Raw genomic sequence first — 21,172 nt, 5'->3', positions numbered from 1 at the left:
TGCTTACTATGTGCCAAACAGCATTCTAAGCACTGGGGTAAATACAACTTAATCAGGTTGGACACAGTCCCTGTCCTATATGGGACTCACAGTCTAAGTAGGAGGGAGTAGGAGTTTATCCCCATTTTACAGAAGGGGTAACCGATGCCCCGAGAAGTGAAGTGACTTGCCCAGGGTCCCACAGCAGGCATGTGGCAGAGCCGGGATTCATTCAATCATATTTATTGAGCACTTACTGTGTGCAGAGCACTGTACTAAGCGCTTGGGAAGTACAAGTTGGCAACATATAGAGACGGTCCCTACCCAACAAATCCCAGGTCTTCTGACTCCCAGGCCCGTGCTCTTTCCACTAGGACATGCTGCTTCTCAATCTATGACTGATTCCCTGAAAATTAAAAACTGTGGCATATTCACATGTTATAACCACTCCCTTGATTACAACTACAATTTTCAACTTTCTTCAACATTCCTAATACCTCTGGGCAAGTTTGGTCGAATACAATAAATACTTAATTTGAGCTGAAGAGTCTCCTCACTTTTTCCAAGCTTTTATCCCTGAGCTTTTACCTTTTCTCTTCCATACAATCCCCATTACTTTAATTGCCCTCTACAATCTCTCCAATTGTGAAATCTTGTAGAAAATCCAAATAATAAGTCTTAAAACAGTTACAGTATATTGGATTCTTTGGCATCCTCACCAACCTCAAACAACTCTTCCTCTTTCAATCCTTTATCTTCACACTTTGCCCTCATCCTTGCCTATCCTAAAATACTCCAGTGCTAATAAGTCCAACTTTATGACTAATGCCTGGCTTTTACTATCCTTTGGGTTAAAACAAGTTCATATCTTCTCTTCAAATATTTTTTTAAAAATAACTCCAATTCAGTGTTTAAATGTGCTCTCTGTTTAATGGTAGCTAATCCTTTTCTTTGGATAAATCAACACCAACTAATTAATAGAGTGTTAATAGGTTCTCAAAAGCTTAGAGACATGAGTGTTTCTCTCTATTTTCCCTTCTCAAATGATTGTCCAAGAACCCAAAAAAGAACATTCCACTCAGAAAATAAGAAAAACTGAAACGTTCTGTCTGACAAATACTCCATCAAAACTTCAAGGGTGGTTGTGAGACTTCAACATAGGTGGGCAAGCTGACTGGTTAATAGCTCTGTCTGCCCTGGGAAAACTTAATGGCAAATTGAAAAATTTTAATGGATGCTGCCTATGTCTTAATGGTGCTAATGGTATCCAACTCTGAGAGATAAGTGCTCTGTGGATGTTCAAATGTGGAGATGATGACGATTAGCTCACAATAGGTGAACCTGCTAATAGTGCTTTTTAATTAAGTAGAGTTGGACTGAGTTGGTGCGGGCAGGACATGATGCTGTGAGATTGAGACTGGTGAGCCTTGCCTGATTGGCAGCAGTCTGCCTAAGAGGTTTTTTTAATGGCATTTATTAAGCATTTACTATGTGCAAAGCACTGTTCTAAGCGCTGGAGAGGTTACAAGGTGAGCCATCCCCCTTAACTTCACCTCACCCTTACCACCTGAATTCTGGAGACGGTCCAGAGAAGACCCAAGGTGTGAGAAAGAAAAAAGATCGACAGAGAACATTTCAGGCTTTTCAACCTCAATCCATCAGAAGTGTTGATATCAGAATTGCTGGGGCAGGCATTCTCATCATTATATTAAACAGTCTTCACTGTGTGTAGGGAACGTGTCTACCAACTCTGTTCTACTGTACTCTCCTAAGCGCTTAGTACAGTGCTCAGCACACAATAAGCACTCAAACACCATTGACTGATTGTGCGCAAAGCACTGCATTAAGCAACTGGGGAACACATGGAAGACAGTCTCTGTAGAGCAGAGCTGCTGTTTTCACAGATCCGTCTATAGCTGCAGATTTTACAGGCAAAAACATGAGATCGTGAGATAGTTTTAGAATTTTACAGACATTTGAAAGTGGTTAGAATTTCTCCATTTTCAGCCCCTAAGAGCTGCAAAATGGATATAATTGAGAGAGAGAGAGAGAGAGAGAGAGAGAGAGAGAGAGAGATTGAGCAAGTGTGTGTTCGTGTACGCTTATGGAAGTTTCCTTGCCCCTTTCCTTTCCCAGAATGTTCGCTCCATGCATCTGGTGCTTTTCCAGACTCTTCCTCACCTTAAATATTCCATCTGGGGCTTTTCTGTTCCCTCCAGTAACTTTCCTGCCCAGAAGACTACCTGGGAGGGTGGGGGGGGTGTCACATTCCCTCCACAGCCCAAGGCAGCCTCTCCAAAGGGTTTTGTGGACTTGCCTTTGGCTTTTGACTGATCTCTTCCTTCCCAGGGTATTGTTGCTGACTGGGACTAGAAACAGCACTGTAACGTCAATACACGGGGGAATGCTGTGGCACAGAGGCAAAGGGGTGGGTGGGTGAGGGAGTGTGTATGTGTGTGTGATGGCAGCAGCATGGCCTAGTGGAAAGAGCCCAGGCCTGGGAATCAGAGGACCTGGGTTCTCATCCTGGCTCCTCCATTTGGATGCTGTGTGTGACCTTGGGCAAGTCACTTCACTTCTCTGTGCCTCAGTTACCTCAATGGCAAAATAGGGATTCAATACCTGTTCTCCCTCCTACCTAGACTGTGAGCCTCACGTGGGACAAGGGGCTGTGTCCAACGTGCTAACCTTGTATCTACCCCGGCGTTTACAAGGGTGCTTGGCATGTAGTAAGTGCTTAACAAATACCACAATTAATTAATTAATCTAATACAGTGAATACAAATCAGTATTAAGATGTTGGAAGACATGCTGCCATCAAACCTGTACATCAGACACTAACACGATCAGCCAGCAGTGAACAATTTAAGGATGTTAATCACCCAATAAATACTAAATAATGGCCTCACTTTGGTTTTTTGCTTAATTTTGAAAAACTGTGTTGTAGATCCCAAGTACCCAAATTCCATACAATTTAAAACTCATTTCAAAATTATTAATGGCTATTATTTTTCTGAAGAAGTTTTGCTGGGTTTTTTTTTCTTTTGATATCTTGCAAACTGCACCTTGCAACCTCTCCAAATTATTTTAGGAACTATGATGCAGGGTTTCCTCTAGGATTTTAGGAAAGGGAGGGGTGAGTGTCACTGAGTACCAAAGGTGAACATGATTATCTAGAACGGTATGCAGAAATGGAATTCCCCGTGACTACAAAAAACAAATGAACAAAACCCCTTCCTCTTTCTCCCCCTCAAAGATTTTTTTCAGTTTAACTTGCACCAGTGAAAATGGCATTTTACCGCCTGGTGATCTAGTAAGCAAAAAACATATGGAAGAGAGACAGACTAACCAGCCACTTCTCATGTATTTTCTCTGCTACCTTTCCAGCTGTTGTTTAGGGAGACTGTACTATCTGTAAGGGGAGCCAGGTGCAGAAGGCAACAAACAACATTACAAAGTCCCGCAATGTTCCATTAATAAATCAATGTGAATAGACGATTTTCCTTCTGCAGAGCACAGATAACCGAAGGTCCAAAGACCCAGGTGTCTCCAGGTTGGCAACCGAGTACCATCAATAGACTGAACGGCAAAGAGGTGGATAGAGCATAATAAATTATAATGATAAAAATAATAACATTCGTTGAGTGCTACTAGGTTCCAAGCACTGCACTAAATGCCGGGGGCCATACGAGATAATCAAGTCAGACACGGTCCTTGTCCCAATTGGGGTTCACCGTCTAAGGAGGTGGGAGAACAGATCTTTAATCCCCCTTTTACAGATAAGGAAACTGAAGCACTTAGAAGTGAAATAACTTGCCTAAGGTCACACAGCAGGCAAGTGGCAGAGACGGGAATAGAACCCAGGGCCGCTGACTCCCAGGCCCCTGTTCCTTCCATTAGGCCACATAGTATGATTTTGTATGGTCCAAAATTTTAAAACTGAACCCAGAAATTTGCAAAAGGGAAAATGGAAGCTCTCTCTTTATTTCTCAGGACTCGATTTAGAAACAGACCAAGGTTAATGGGGGAAAAATCCCAACACAATTCCAGCTCCACCATTTGTCTGCTTTGGACCTTGGGCAAGTCACTTCACTTCTCTGGGCCTCAGTTACCCCACCTGTAACATGGGGATTGAGACTGTGAGCCCCACGTGGGACAGGGATTGTGTCCAACCCAATTTGCTTGCATCCAACCCAGCGTTTTGTATAGTGCCTGGCACATAGTAAGTGCTTAATAAATACCATAATTATTATTATTGTAAAAGCTGGTTTTTTTTTCAGGAAAAGAATGACTAAGGCTGTCTCTCCGTTTCTGGTGAAATAAAAAAATAGTCATTCTGCGGTCATGGTGACTGAGGGTAAATATTTTGGAAATGGAGCTTCAAAGTCCCCTATGTTTTTCAAATGGTTGCAATGCTGAAAAGTTTTAGATTGGGGTTTTTTTGGTATTTGTTAAGCATTTTGTAATTATGTGCATTGCTAATAACTACTCAAGCTAATACTTTTAAAATTTTGCTTTGAATTTCCATCATGATCAGAAGAAAAATAACCTAAATCCCAAAGGTGCAAGGCACTTACAAAATTATGTTTTCCACGACTGCCCATCAAAACATCGAAGACATGCAGGAAATCTCAGTCAAGTTTCATTAGAAACTCTAGACTGCAAGTACACTGTGGACTGTGGACAGGGAACATGTCTACAAAGTCCGTCGTAGTGCACTGTCCCAAGCGCTTAGTACAGTGCTCTGCCCGCAGTCAGCACTCAAAAAGTACGACTGATTGAGATGAACGAACTGTGGATAAGTTTCAACCACGTTTTCCCTTTTTCAAGGGATTGGGTCCAGCAAGAACTAACGAGAAAAGGTAATAATAAGAATATTAATTGTGGTATTTGTTAAGCGCTTACCATGTGCCTGGCCCCGTACTAAGCGCGGGAGGGATACGAACAAATTGGGTTGGCCCACTGTGGGGCTCCCAGACTCAATTCCCATTTCCTAGATGAGCTAACTGAGGTCCAGAGAAGTGAAGGGGCAAAGGCTGTGGCGGAGGAGGGATTAGAACCCAGGTCCTTTTGACGCCCAGGCCCGTGCTCTACCCACTACACCACGATGCTTCTCAGGTCTTTGGCAGAGTAATCCTTGGGAGAGTCAATCTCTTTATACATACACAATTCTCGCCACCTTCCTTGGCGTAGCCATCTCTGCCTGTCTTTGTTGACTGGTGCAGCCCTAACACAGAAATCAATCAAGGAAGGCAGCTAAGAGGTCGGCAAGTCCCTTCCCCATCAAGCCTCCCAAATCCACACAAGTCGCCCTCTCCCTCCCTTCCGACTTCCATCTCCCATGAGGAATCTTTTCCCTTGCACCCCGGAAACCATAGCAACGATCCCCCGGCCAATCTGCAAGGGGGAAAACAGGGGTTATTTACCGTAACCTGAGTTCTTCAAAGGATGACGTGCTCTCTCCCAGGATAGCAGTCAGCTGGACCAGAAGGAAGTTGAGTCTGTCCTCTCGTAGACCTAGGCAGGCTGGCCCCTCTCCCTTCTAGTTTCCCAACAGAACTGGAGGGAGCCCAAGAGGGAAAAAAACAACAACAAAAAAAACACACCACCCTCTAGAGAGGGGAGGAGGGGTGATCAAGTTTACAAAAGGGCATCAAGGAGAGGCTACCAGAGTGACTAATGATAATAATAATTGTGGTATTTGGTGAGCGCTTACTATGTGCCAGGCACTGTACTAAGCACTGGAGTGGATACAAACACATCAGGTTGGACACTGTCTCCATCCCACTTGGGGCTCACAGACTTAATCCCCAGTTTACGGATGAGAGAACTGGGGTGTAGAGAAGTGAAGTGACTTGCCCAAACCCCACACAGCAGACAAGTGGCGGAGCCAGTGTTAGAACCCATGACCTTCTGATTCCCAGGCCCAGGCTCAATCCACTATGCCATGCTGCTTCTCTGCTGTGTCCCTCCCACAGCTCTGGAGAAAGACAGTGAGTAGCAAGGTCCTGGTGCCTTACAAATCAATACCTACATAGAATTATAGTAATAATAGTATTTATTAAGCGCTTACTATGTGCCACACACTGTACTAAGTGCTGGGGTGGATACAAGCAAATCAGGTTGGACACAGTCCCTGCTCCATGTGGGGCTCACAATCAGCGTGGTTCAGTGGAAAAAGCACGGGCTTTGGAGTCAGAAGTCATGGGTTCAAATCCCAGCTCCACCAATTGTCAGCTGTGTGACTTTGGGCAAGTCACTTAACTTCTCTGTGCCTCAGTTACCTCATCTGTAGAATAGGGATTAAGACTGTGAGCCCCCCGTGGGACAACCTGATCACCTTGTAACCTCCCCAGCGCTTAGAACAGTGCTTTGCACATAGTAAGCACTTAATAAATGCCATCATTATTATTATTAATATTATTTTCCAGATGAGGTAACTGAGGCCCAGAGAAGTGAAGTGACTTGCCCAAAGCCACACGGCAGACAAGCGGCAGAGCCGGGATTAGAATCCATGACCTTCTGACTCCCAGGCCAGTGCTCTGTCCACTAGGCCAAGTTGCTTCCCACAGAACCAAAAAGGGGTGGGGTAATGAGGTCAAAGGAAGGTCACTGCCCTGTTTCCCTGAAGGAACCCAGCAGGGCAGCTGAGGACGCTGCAGAAACGTGGCTGGGATCAGGAGCCGCTGAAGCTGGCTGGAGCCTGCTCATTGTGGGCAGGGAAAGTGTCTACCAACTCTGTGGTAGTGTCCCCTCCCAAGCGCATAATAATAGTAATAATAATAATAATAATATTTGTTAAGCGTTTACTATGTGCCAGGCACAGTGCTCTGCACACAGGAAGTACTCAATAAATACCATTGAGGAACTTATTCTAGCGATGTCTGCCTCCCCCTCCAGACTGTAAGCTCGTTGTGGGCAGGGAACATGTCCACCGACTCTGTGATAGTGTCCTCTCCCACACACAGGAAGCGCTCAATAAATAACATTGATGAATTATATAGATGCCGGCCTCCCCCTAGAGCCTGGAAGCTTGTTGTGGGCTAGGAACTTGTCTACCAACTCTGCAATGTTATACTCTCCCAGGCTCCTGTCCAGTGCTCTGCACACAGTAAGTGCTCAATAAATACGACTGATTGATTGAATCCCCTACAGGGCTACCAGGCCACAACAGGGTCTTGCTTGATATGTGGTAAGCATTTAAATAATAATGATAATAATAATAATAATGATAATGATTAAAAAATAGACTGTCGCTTGCCCCCAGGCTCAAGAGAAGCAGCATGGCCTAGTGGAGACAGCACGGACGTGGGAGTCAGAAGGACCTGTGTTCCAAACCCAGCTCTGCCAATTGCTTGCTGTGTGACCTTGGGCAAGTCACTTCACTTCTCTGCGCCTTAGTTTCCTCAACTGTAAAATGGGGACCCCTGTTCTCCATCCTATTTAGATTGCGAGCCCAATACAGGGCAGAGACCATATACCTGCGTTCATTAGATGCAGTAATGACTTTCTCATGACCTTCTGACTCCTGATCCTGGCTCCTGCCACGTGTCTGCTGTGAGACTTTGGATAAGTCATTTTACTTCTCTGTACCTCAGTTACCTCATCTGTAAAATGGGGATTGAAACTGTGAGCCCCAATTGGGACAGGGACTGTGTCCAACCCAATTTGGTTGTAATAATAATAATAATAATGGCATTTATTAAGCACTTACTATGTGCAAAACACTGTTCTAAGCACTGGGGAGTTTACAAGGTGATCAGGTTGTCCCACGTGGGGCTCACAGTCTTAATCCCCATTTTACAGCGAGGTAACTGAGGCACAGAGAAGTTAAGTGACTTGCCCAAAGTCACACAGCTGACAATTGGCAGAGCTGGGATTCGAACTCATGATCTCTGACTCCAAAGCCCATGCTCTTTCCACTGAGCCATGTTGCTTCTCACCCAGCACTTAGTACAGTGGCTGGAACATAGTAAGCACTTAACAAATACCATAATAATACTTATTATTATGTCTGAGCTAATTAACTTGTACCTACCCCAGCGCTTAGAACAGGGTTGACACATAGTAAGCACTTAACAAATACCATAATTATTATTATTATGTCTGACCTAATTAACTTGTACCTACTCTAGCACTTAGAACAGGGTTGACACATGGTAAGCGCTTAACAAATACCATAATTATTATTATTATGTCTGACCTAATTAACTTGTACCTGCCCCAGGGTTTAGAACAGGGTTGACTCATAGTAAGCACTTAACAGCTAACATTAAAATAATAATAATAATAGAATGGGCTTTCCGTTTCCTGACCAGCCGCAGCCTCACGGGAGCTCCTGCCGGGAATGAGCTGCTTCTCCAGGCCCAACTTTTTCCTTAGTATGTTCCCCTAGTCCCGGATTTGTCTGTGTTTCCCTTCCTCACCAGGCTTTGTCTGTGGCTCACATATTATTGGGGATCCAACCCCTCAGGAACCCCCAAGCTCAAAACGAAGAATTGACGCTTCAGGCTGTAACCATCTCCTGGATCCTCCCTCTAGACTGTAAATTCACTGTAGGCAGGGAGGGTGTCTAACAACTCTGTCGTGTTGGACACTCCCAAGCACTTAGGCCAGTGCTCCCAGATCTGCCACTTGTTTGCTAAACTAGTTTGAGAGTTTGGGGTTGCTGTGAAGAGCCTGAAGCTGGGGAGAAACTCTGGTCTGAGCAGCCAGACCAGGGGAGCAGCGTGGCCTAATGGATAGAGCACGGGCCTGGAAGTCAGAAAGACCTGGGTTCTAATCCCAGATATGCCACTTTTCTGCTGTGTGAATTTTGTGATTTCTCTGGGCCTCAGTTACCTCATCTGGAAAATGGTAATTGAGACTGTGAGCTCCACGTGGGACAGCGACTGTGTTCAACCTGATTAGCTTGTATCAACCCTAGTGCTTACTACAGTGCCTGGCACAGAGGAAGCGCTTAATACCATTATCATTATTATTATTTATTATTAAGCTAAACTCCCAGTACTCCCCAAGGCCTGGGTTTTGCCCTGGCCACCCTGCTCTCCTCCCTCAAGTTCTGACAGGCCAGCTCTCCTCCCTGGCCCTTGGGCAGAAGAGATATAGTAGGCTGGTTTGGCAAACTAACACTTAGAGCCAGGGCTGCGTCCACTTATGCTACATATACTACACCTCCTCCAAGAGGCCTTCCCTGACTAAGCCCTCATTTCCTCTTCTCCCACTCCCTTCTACATCACCCTTGCACTGGGATTTGCTCCCTCTTCTCACCCCGTCCTCTGCCCCATAGCACTTAAGTCCATATCCATAATTCATTTATATCTCCATTAATGTCAGTCTCCCCTTCTAGACTGGAAGCTCAAGGTAGGCAGGGAACTTGTCTACCAACTCGTATATCACACTTTCCCAAGCGGTTAGTACAGTGCTTTGCATATGATAAGCGCTCAAGAAACGACTGATTGACTGATGCTCTATTTGACTCTCCCAAATGCTTAGCGCCCTCGCTCTGCACAGAGTAAGCGCTCGATAAATTCCACTGATTGATTGAAAGATATTTCTGATGACCACCATCAGTGGTGCTGATCACATTAACATCCATCAGACTCAGACACTAAGGCTGAAAAAAATCTTTCATTTGGGTCCGATAACCGTAAACCTTACTGGAACTGCTCGAAAACTGAGAAAGTAATGCTGCAGAAAAGAGGGGCGCACACAAACAAGCCCTATTGATTGGTTCCAATAATAGCCTCTACGTCCAAACAACAGACAGCCTGATAACGTCTCCTAACATGATACATTCCCCTCTTTACCAAGCTTGATCTTTGTCCTGGACATTACGCCTTATTATTGAAAACGTGTCCCAGGAGAGATTTACCATCCTAATTTCCTTTAGCGAACAGTTCACGTCTTACCTTAGCGACAACTCAAAAAGAACTGCGAATTGGCCTAAAATGAGCTGCGTGAAATCAATTCCTATTTAAGAGTGGCATGAGCTATTTCATGACCTTTGCTCTTGTGGTTGAAAACACTGTTGTTATCAGACCTCCTTGGTTTTCTCCAACCCAGAATTTTAAGTACTTTGACTGGACTTTGTTTTTTCATATGACGAACATCCTAAAATAGGAAGCGATGCCCCAAGAAATTTCAATTAAAGAACACATCACAGTTTCCGTCCCGTTTGAGTGGTTTTTACTTTGACAATCGATTTCAAACCTATGCTGTGGTTTTAATTGATGCAAAACATCTAATCCTGCCGCGTCTTCCTTTTCCATCTCCCCTTTCACCAAGTGGGCCGGTAAACTGTTATTGCACATTACCCTTTAAATTACAGAAGAATTACTACATCAAGCAACACGGATTATAAAAGGGTAGAGAGGTCCAATTTGAAGAAAAAGGTGCCGTCATTACAAATAGTCCCAAATCCACTGATGCTGATGACAAAAATCAATTAAAAATAATAATGATGGCATTTATTAAGTGCTTACTATGTGCAAAGCACTGTTCTAAGCTCTGAGGGGGTTATAATGTGATCAGCTTGTCCCACGGGGGGCTCACAGTCTTAATCCCTATTTTACAGATGAGGTAACTGAGGCCCAGAGAAGTGAAGTGAATTGCCCAAAGTCACAAAGCTGACAATTGGCAGAGCCAGGATTTGAACCCATGACCTCTGACTCCAAAGCCAGGGCTCTTTCCACTGAGTCGGAAGTGTTCAGAATGTATCACAGCTAGGTAGTCTATCAATGATGACAAAATTCTACAGACACATTTTGGCAGAGTTAGCCACAAAAACCTATCCTGGGTTTCCTCCAAAAAAGCTTACCAGATATTTCGAGCTGTTCCTGGGTAAATCAGGAGGTGATAGAGCATGTCAGAGCATTCTCTGGCACTGCCTCTTAAATACTATGGATTGACTGAGGTCATTCAACTGAGCGCCCACAGTGTGAAGAACAATCGACCAATCGATGGTACTTACTGAACACTTACTGTGTGCACAGCACTGTTCTAAGAGCTTGGGAGGGTCCAATCCAACAGACTTAGTAGACGTGATTTGCACCCTCAGGCAGTTTAGAGTCCACAGGGGGAGACAGACGCCAAAATAATTGACAGATAAGTGGATGATGGAAAAGTGAACACATAAATGAGTGAGCTATTATATAGGGAGATATTTTCCCCTGAAGCTTTAATTAAATCAACACCTTGGGCTCCCCCCACCCCCCCATCCCCAATTAACTAGACAGCCAAATAGTCCCTTTTTTGCATAGTGCTGGTTAAAGTGGCCTTCTCTGTGCTAGGCAGCTTACTAAGCACTGGGGCCCTTAATACAAAAGGCCACCTAGAGTGAAGCACCTGCTCTTAGGGAAAGCAGCGTGGTCTGGTGGAGAGGGCCCAGGCCTGGGAGTCAGAAGGACCTGGGTTCTAATCCCAGCTCTGCCCATTTCTTGCTGTGTGACCTTGGGCAAGTCACATTACTTCCCTGTGCCTCAGTTTTCTCAACTATAAAATGGGGATACCTGTTCTTCCCCCTATTTAGACTGTGAGCTCCATGCGGGACAGTGACTGTGGCTGACCTAATTGGCTTGTATCTACGGCAGCGGTTTGAACAGTTTTTGACACATAGAAAGCACTTAATACAAATTTTTTTTAAAAAAGGTCTACAGGTAAACACAGCTGCTGCATAAATTAAATGCTTCAGCTGGATTATAGAGGCAGTTTATTGGCAGCTATGATCTTCTGAAATTGCCTGGCTATTCAGTCCCAACTTCACTGGGGACACGTGGTTTTGAGGGGTGTTTCGCATATTTGGGGAGAGTCGGAGTTGGGCTGAACCGAAATTCTGACCCACTGTCAAGAAATCATCCACTGCAGACACGACAACGCAAGGTGGGCAGTGTGGCCTAGAGGGACGAGCATGGGTTTACAAGTCAGAGAATTTGGGTTCTAATCCCAGCTCCACTGCTTGCCAGCTGCATGGCCTCAGGCAACTCACTTCGCTTCTCTGGGCATCAGTTCTCTCATCTGCAAAATTGAGATTCAATACCTGTCCTCCCTCCTACTTAGACTGGAAGCCCCATGTGGGACCTGATGAACTTGCACCTACCCCAGTGCTTAGTACAGTGCTTGGCACACAGGAAGCACTTAACAAATACAACAGTTATTATTAACCCAAAGCCGTTACTTTCACTCTAGAGAATTTGGGAGGATTTACCTGCTCATGAGTGAAATGAAGGGGGATTAGTGGGAAGGTAATGGAGCAAGTGTTTGCCTTATACCTACATCCCTCCCACCGAAGATGTTCATACAAAGGCACAGGCAAACAATGGTATATACTGAGTACTTACTGAGTGAACAGCACTGTACTAAGCGCTTGGGAAAGGACAATACAAGAGAGTAGGTGGACATGATCTTTTGCCCTCAAGGAGCTAACAGTCTAATGGGATCACTGGGCTATGACATCCCTTGCCTTTATTTACTGAGAAATACATAGCCCTGAGAAGTTCTGGCATAGGCCAATCTCCCAAAGGGCAACTGTCCATAGAAGGAATCAAATTCACCAAAGAGGTGCAGAGAAGTAGTGTGGCCTAGTGGAAAGAGGCCTGGGTTCTAATCCCAGCTCCGCCACTTGTCTGCTGTGTGACTTTGGGCAAGTCACTTCATTTCTCTGTGCCTCAGTTACCTCATCTATAAAATGGGAGTGGAGACTATGAGCCCCACATGGGATAGGGACTGTGTCCAACCCGATTTGCTTGTATCCACCCCAGCGCTTAGTACAGTGCCTGGCACAAGTGCTTTACAAATAGCATTATTATATTATTATTGTTATTATTAATCATTTCCGTCTCAAGGGAACACCTGGAGAGTTTCCAGTACTCTACCAGTCATGACTACAGGAGGGGGAGTCAAGCAGAGGCATACCCATTCCATTCCTAGTTTGGGCAATGGCTAGTGAGTGGAAGGCAATCTGCTACAAGTCAAAACTCACCTGTGCTGGGCAGCAGCGGCATGAGAGAAAGTCGAGGGCAGAGACTGGTTTATTCATTCAATCGTATTTATTGAGCATTTACTGTGTGCAGAGCACTGTACTAAGCATTTACTGTGTGGAAGGAGGCAATCGTAAACCACCTCTGGATTTTTACCAAGAAAACTCTATAGATATGCTACCAGAATGATTGCAGACGGAATTCGGGCATTCTGGGAGAGATGTGTCCATGGCATTGCTATGGGTCAGACACGACTCAACAGCATAAGACAATAACAACATCAATATTATTATTATTATTATTACTACAATTATTATTAATCCTGGATCCTTCACTTGTCTGCTGTGTGACCTTGGGCAAGTCACTTCACTTCTCTGAGCCTCAGTTACTTCATCTGTAAAATGGGGATTGAGACTGTGAGCCCCATGTGGGACATGGGCTGGTCCATCCTGAATAAGTTGTATCTACCCCAACACTCAGTGCAGTGCCTGTTACATAGTGAGCACTGAACAAATACCATTTAAAAAAAAGTCCAAAGAATGACACTAGTTTAGAAAAGGCCTATGAAATACTCCACTTCACCTCCTACTTTTTTGGTGCTCCTGTGGAGCACTAAACAGGATGCCCTCATTACCTGGGTTATACTAGATGAATTAGTAATAATGGTTGCTGTTAAGCACTTACTATATGCCAACCACTGTCCTAATCGCTGCAGTAGATACTACTTAATCATGGGGCTCACAGTCTAGAGGAGAGAGAAAGGGAGACCAGGAAGTGAATCCCCATTTTACAGATGATGAAACTGAAGCACTGATAAGTGAAGTGACTTACCCAAAGTCACCTAGCAGGCAAGTGGCAGAACCGGGCTTAGAACCCAGGTCCCCTGACTCCCAGGCCCAGGCTCTTTCCATTAGGCCAAGCCACTATAAATCTTAGCCACGGAACAAGCACTTGTTACTTAAAAAATGATGTTTATGAAACTTCCTAAATTTGTTTCTTTCAATGTCTAAGGGACAAGGAGCACCCAAGTGGGTAGTTTCATTTCCAGACATTTAACTACCAAGAAATGGGAGCGGCCTGCAGTTCTCCACCCCTAAATTCCCAAGGAAAACCAGACCCATCTCTAGAAATAGCAAAGGGTCTACAGACCTTGGAGAATTATCTGTTCTTGGAATAAAAATTATATAATTGATACTTTGCAGTTTCTAAATGTTTGTTAGGAAGTGGAGTAGGCCTGGCAAGTCTATGGACCAATCAATTATACCCCACCACTTTAAGAAAAGAAGCTCTTTTCTCATAATCTGGGCTGGAACTAACCCATGAGACTCATCAGTAAAATCCCTTGAAAGTCTAGTGAGGCTCCATATCCAGTAACAGCAGTTCTATGAGAATTCCAAGCTCCCATCAACATTTCTAGAAGCATGCTGGGAGAGAAAAATGGCATTTGACTCACAACCTGAGACCTAAAAAACTCTCATTGTAATTATTTTCCCCCTCGTCTTGTCTTATGCTACCGAGTCGTCTTCGACCCGTAGAGACTCCACATGGCCACATCTCTCCCAGAAGGCCCCACCTCCATCTGCAATCGTTGTGGTAGTGTATCCATAGAGGTTTCTTGGTAAAAATACGGAATGGGTTTACCATCGCCTTCTTCCGTGCAGCAAACATGAGTGTCTGCCCTCGACTCTTCCCAAGCTGCTGCTTCCCAGCCCAGGTGAGTTCTGAAATAGCAGATTTCCTTCCACTCGCTAGTCACCGGCCAAGCTAGAAATGGAATGGGTATGCCTCTGTTTGACTTCCCTCTCATAACCGAGACTGGAAGAGTACTGAAAACTCTCCGGGTGCCATCCTGAGATGGGGGTCACCTCATCTCCTTTACCTAAAAACACCTCCTTACCTCCTTGTATCTCATTAGTAGTAGTAGAAGCTGCATGGCTTAGTGGATAGAGCATGGGCCTGGGAGTCAGAGGACCTGGATTCTAATCCCAGCTCTGCCACTTGCCTGCTGGGTGATTTGGGGCAAATCACTTCACTTCTCTGGGCCTCAATTCCCTCATCTGTAAAATGGGGATGAAGAGTGTGAGCCCCATGTGGGACAGGGATTGTGTCCAACCTGATTAATTTGTATCTACCTCATTGCTTAGGACAGTGATTAGCACTTAGTAAGCACTTAACAAGTACCATAATTATTATTACTATTATGTAGTAGTGGAGTCAATTTATTCCCAATCGCTTTTTTAATCCAGCGTGGCCTACTGGAATCAACATGGGCCTGAAAATCAGAGGATCTGGGTTCTAATCCCAACTCTGCCACTTGGCTGCTGTGTGACCTTGGGCAAGTCACTTCACTTTTCTGAGCCTCAGTTTTCTCATCTGCAAATGGGAATTAAATACCCGGCCTGATTTCCCTCTCTCTTAGGCTGTGTGCCCCCCTACAAGACAGGGACTGTGCCCAACCTGATGATCTTGTATCTACCCCAGCATTTAGTACAGTGCTTGGCACATAGTGGGCCTTTACCAAATACCACAACTATTAGTGTTATTCACAAAAACCAACCTCAAGTAAAAGGCTCTAAAGCTCTTAAAGCATATCTAAAATAATGTATTTATTCTTATGCTAGTTTTGCAATATCATTTTCTTCCTGTCATGCCTAGAACTGAAGACTAAATCCACTAGTGTCACCCTGTCTCCTGAGATCTAGATTAAGGATGTCTCCTTCCTTCCACAAATTTTTTTTTAATCTAATCTGATGGAAAAATGAAGAATAGAACATTTCCTGGACAGATGTCATCATTACAACTAAGATAGCAAACTTCAGTGGTCAGACAGTAACTTTATTCAGTGATGCAAAAGGAAATGGGAAGGAAAAGGAAAAGCAGCCATATCCTGGATCTAATTTGAGCCATCAAAGTTCCTGAAGGAAAGAGAAGTTTGAGCCTCAGGGAGACTAATCTTCTAACCAGATCAATTACTCTGTCAGAGCAGACCTAGCCACAACCTTAGAAGGGAAGCAGCGTGGCCTAGTGGATAAAGCCCGGACCTGGGAGCCAGAGGACCTGGGTTCTAATCCCAGCTCTGCCACTTGCATGCTGGATGACCTAGCACATAGTACGTGCTTAATTCATTCAATCATATTTATAAATTCTACAATTAATAGTATTACTATTGATTGACAGCCTACTGGGTGTGAAGTACTTCCCTGAGCACTTGGGAAAGTATGACAGAAGCTAGAGTTGACAACCTAATGGTGGAGAGAGATGGTCAGAAATAATTATGTGTTGGTAGTGGAAAGTAGCACAAATATTACAAGAAGAAATGACTGAGTAAATACTTGAGTATACAAATAAAGAGACCTATATACCTAAGTGCTATGGGTAGGGGCTGAGCTGACATGACTAATATTATACTAATTATGGCATTTGCTAAGCATTTACTATGTGCTAAACACTGGTCTAAGCACTGGGGTAGATACAAGGTAATCAGGTTGGATTCAGTTCCTGTCCCACATGGGGCTCACAGTCTTAATCCCCATTTTCCAGATGAGGCAACTGAAACTGAGGAAACTTTCCTCAATGAAGTGACTTGCCCAAGATCACTCAGCAGAGAAGGGGCGAAGCCAGGATTAGAACCCATGTCCTCTGACTGCCAAGCCCGTGCTCTTGCCACTAGGCCTTGCTGCTTCTGTCGTGTGTGATGCCAGCTACACACCCTCTGGAGACTGGGAAAACAGCGGGGCCTAGTGGAAAGTGCACGGGACTAGGTCTCTCGATTTGATCGATTGAATTAGAAGTCCTAGGTTCGCCTCCCAGCTCTGCCACGAGCTCGCTGTGTGACCCTAGGCAAACCATTTAACCTCTCTGGATCTCATTTCCTGATCTGTAAAATAGGGATAAAATAGACTGTGAGCCTCTGGTGAGACAATCTCATAACCTTGTACCTACCCCAGTGCTAAGCACATAGTAGGCACTTACTAAATGTTATCATTAAATTTCAATCAATGGTATTTACTGAATGCTTACCGTGCACAGAGCACTGAACTAAATGCTTGGATGTAAAATTAAACACCACATCACTCATTTCAAAACTGTAAACACCTTTCCACCGGCTTTAGCCCAATTATCAAAAATGTCTTAACTACCAAAAAGGTCTGCAGCTCTGAACACCGTCCCCCCAACCCCCAAACGTGAAGTTCATTCACATTTCTTCAATAGGAACCACCACACAGTAGGAGGATATAATTAGGAAGTACGGTCAGTGAACTTTAAACCAGCTATTGTTATGATCTGAGAAGGATTTGTGTAGACTTTCCTTTGGGACATAGTCAATTTCCCTCAACTAAATTATGAAGTTTGCAAAGGTCCCCAAATAATAATACTAACGACGCTTTGAATTAACCATGTTTTTCTTCCTGAAAGCTCAAAGCAAAGTCCTAAATTGTTAACACCCTTTTATATTGGCCATTACTTACATCATAAACTCTACATTGAAGAAGTTTATTTACAAAGCAGTCCTTGCCAAGAAATGTTCCTTCTAAAGGAAAACATTAAAAGTGTCACCTGAACGGACTTGGAACGAAATAAATTGCTAGCAATTTTCAAGGTAATCAACTTGATCTCAATGACAGATTATCCAAATTATTGTTTGATGCCTTCTGGGGAAAAAAAGCCACAGGATAAAGTCTCTCAAAGAAAACAGTGACCAAAAGAGAACAGAATAAAATTGGAGGAAACCTTTTTTTAAAAAAATATATATTAAAAATAAAAATGTTTTGAAAAAGGTTGAACTAGTACTTAAATCACGGGACTGAGAAAAGCTTTATTTTATTAACTCACTATGAATTGCCCACTGGGTGCACGACACTATACGAATTCAGAGTAGATTATAAATTACTTATTTATATTAATGTCTGTCTCCCCCTCTAGACTGTAGGCTTGTTATGGGTGGGGAACATGTCTGCTAATTTTGTGGTACTGTACTTTCTCAAGAGCTTAGTACAGTGTTCTGCTCATAGGAAGCACTCAATAAATACCACTGATTGATTGAGGCAGTTCTTGCCTTCCAGCAACACACAATCTGGGAGTGAGGAGAAGGAACACGTAGTCAACATAACAATATATGCACGATAAATATGTACAGGGCAACATGCAGTGTGTACACAACAGCTGGCTAGGGGGAAGAGAAGAGATTCATGTTGATCATGTTACAGGGTATTTGTGCTCTTAAATGCAGTAATTCTGAACTTCTGCTGTGCAGAAGGCATTAACAGTAAAGATGGCCCTTGACTTAAAGAGGAAGAATTATCTAGTGAAAAGAGCACAGGACTGGAAGTCAGGAGACACAGATTCTAGTCCCAGCTCTAACACGGGTCTGTTTTTTGTTATATTTTGTTTTTATGGTATTTGTTAATGCTGTACTATGCGCTGGAGAGGTTCGAGCAAATTGGGTTGAACCCAATCCCTGTCCCACATGGGGCTCACAGTCTTAATCCCCCTTTCACAGATGAGAGAACGGAGGGCCAGAGAAGTGATTTGTCCAAAGTCACAAAGCAGACAAGTGGCGGAGTTGGGATTAGAACCCAGGTCCTCTGACTCCCAGGCCCGAGCTCTTCCTGCTAGGACATGCTGCTCCTTTACATCACCTCGGTTTGGACTTTGTGGCTTCAACTCTTGGGGTGCAGGCCAAGAGTGGAGGGAGTGGCGGGGAAATGGGGAAACAATTTTCAAAGTTGTCACTGGGGTGGGGGAAGAGGGGACAAGAAAGTTTGAGAGGGGACAGAGAGGGAAAAGACCAGGGGGGCAGGGAGGAGGGGGATAACCTGATTGTCAGGCAAAGTCAGCTGGGCTGGTGAACCCACCCATTTCACTTCTGATGAAGAGTCAGCTGCCCTATCATAGAACCTCTTGGACAACATTAAATCCATCAAGTGATCAATGGTACTTATGGAGCACTTACTATGAGCAGAGTACTGTACTAAGCACTTGGGAGAGCACAATACAAAAGAACTAGCAGATACATTCCCTGCCCACAACGAGCTTGCAGTCTAGGGGTGAGATGGACATCTATATGAATAAATAATTTATAAATACATAATTTAAGGGTATGTATGTGAGTGCTGTGGGGCTGGGGGTGGGACAAATATCAAATATCCAGAGGTCACAGATCCTAGTGCACGGATGATGCCGAAGGGAGACCGAGGTGGGGTAAAGAGGGCTTAATTGGGGAAGGCCTCTTGGAGGTGACATGACCTTAATGAGGCTTTGAAGGGGCAGAGAGTTGGTGGTGTGGCATAAATGGAGAAGCAGCATGGCTTAGTGGAAAGAGCACGGGCCTTGGAGTCAGAGGTCATGGGTTTGAATCCCAGCTCTGCCAATTGTCAGCTGTGTGACTTTGTGCAATTCACTTAACTTCTCTGTGCCTGTTACCTCATCTGTATAATGGGGATTAAGACTGTTAGCCCCCTGTGGGACAACCTGATCACCTTGTAACCTCCCCAGCTCTTAGAACAGTGCTTTGCACAAAGTAAGTGCTTAATAAATGCCATCATTATTAAATGGAGGGGAAGGGAGTTCCAGGCTAAGGGGAGGATGTGGGAAAGAAGTCAGTGGTGAGATAGACGAGATTGGGGAACAGTGAATAAGCCAGAGCTAGAGGAGCAGAGTGTGCGGACTGGGCTGAACTAAGAGATCAGTGAAGTGAGGTAGGATTAGGGCAAACTGATTGAGTAAGTAGCTCTATTGCTCATCTGTCATTATTAATATCATGGTATTCGTTAAGTACTGATTTTACATCAAGCACTGTGCTATGCACTGAGGTAGGTATGAGTTAATTAGATTGGACACAGTACCTGTCCCACGTGGGACTCCCATTCTTAGTAGGAGGGAGAACAAGGGTTGAATCCCCATTTTACAGTCAAGCAAACTGAGGCCCAGAGAAGTTAAGTTCATTCATTCACTCAATCGTATTTATTGAGTGCTTACTGTGTGCACAGCACTGTACTAAGCACTTGGGAAGTACAAGCTGGCAACATATAGAGACGGTCCCTACCCAACAACAGGCTCACGGTCTAGAAGGGGGAGACAGACAACAAAACAAAACATGTGGACAGGTGTCAAGTCATCAGAATAAATAGAAGTAGAGCTAGATGCACATCATTAACAAAATAAATAGAATAGTAAATATGTACAAGTAAAATAGAGTAATAAATCTGACATCTAAATCTAACTAAATTTAACTAAATCTGGCTCCGTCCTCTCCTGGTTCTCGTCTTATCTCTCCGGTCGTTCTTTCTCAGTCTCTTTTGCAGGCTCCTCCTCCCCCTCCCATCCTCTTACTGTGGGGGTTCCCCAAGGTTCAGTGCTTGGTCCCCTTTTGTTCTCAATCTACACGCACTCCCTTGGTGACCTCATTCGCTCCCACGGCTTCAACTATCATCTCTACGCTGATGACACCCAGATCTACATCTCTGCCCCTACTCTCTCCCCATCTCTCCAGGCTCGCATCTCCTCCTGCCTTCAGGACATCTCCATCTGGATGTCTGCCCGCCACCTAAAGCTCAACATGTCGAAGACTGAACTCCTTGTCTTCCCTCCCAAACCTTGTCCTCTCCCTGACTTTCCCATCTCTGTTGACGGCACTACCATCCTTCCCGTCTCACAAGCCCGAAACCTTGGTGTCATCCTCGACTCCGCTCTCTCATTCACCCCTCACATCCAAGCCGTCACCAAAACCTGCCGGTCTCAGCTCCGCAACATTGCCAAGAGCCGCCCTTTCCTCTCCATCCAAACTGCTACCCTGCTCATTCAAGCTCTCATCCTATCCCGTCTGGACTACTGCACCAGCCTTCTCTCTGATCTCCCATCCTCGTGTCTCTCTCCACTTCAATCCATACTTCATGCTGCTGCCCGGATTGTCTTTGTCCAGAAACGCTCTGGGCATATTACTCCCCTCCTCAAAAACCTCCAATGGCTACCAATCAATCTGCGCATCAGGCAGAAACTCCTCACCCTGGGCTTCAAGGCTCTCCATCACCTCGCCCCCTCCTACCTCGCCTCCCTTCTCTCCTTCTACTGCCCAGCCTGCACCCTCCGCTCCTCCGCCGCTAATCTCCTCACCGTACCTCGTTCTCACCTGTCCCGCCATCGACCCCTGGCCCACGTCATCCCCCGGGCCTGGAATGCCCTCCCTCTGCCCATCCGCCAAGCTAGCTCTCTTCCTC

At 44.7% G+C, this 21,172-nt stretch overlaps 1 protein-coding gene and 1 non-coding gene across 7 annotated transcripts in view; one reads left to right on the top strand and one right to left on the bottom strand.

The window, feature by feature from the left end:
• Window positions 1-21,172, bottom strand: part of INSR (insulin receptor) — a 183,894-nt gene that overhangs the window by 102,531 nt on the left and 60,191 nt on the right. The window lies entirely within an intron of this gene.
• LOC119920121 lies at window positions 12,813-12,948 on the top strand. Its single transcript, XR_005447886.1, has one exon. It is a non-coding gene; the product is annotated as a small nucleolar RNA SNORA7 (small nucleolar RNA).

The sequence above is a fragment of the Tachyglossus aculeatus genome, chromosome X1 (genome assembly GCF_015852505.1).
Source record: "Tachyglossus aculeatus isolate mTacAcu1 chromosome X1, mTacAcu1.pri, whole genome shotgun sequence".
Lineage (NCBI taxonomy): Eukaryota > Metazoa > Chordata > Mammalia > Monotremata > Tachyglossidae > Tachyglossus > Tachyglossus aculeatus.
Note: the sequence above shows the minus strand (reverse complement) of the source record. Positions and strands in the feature narration are given on the sequence as shown.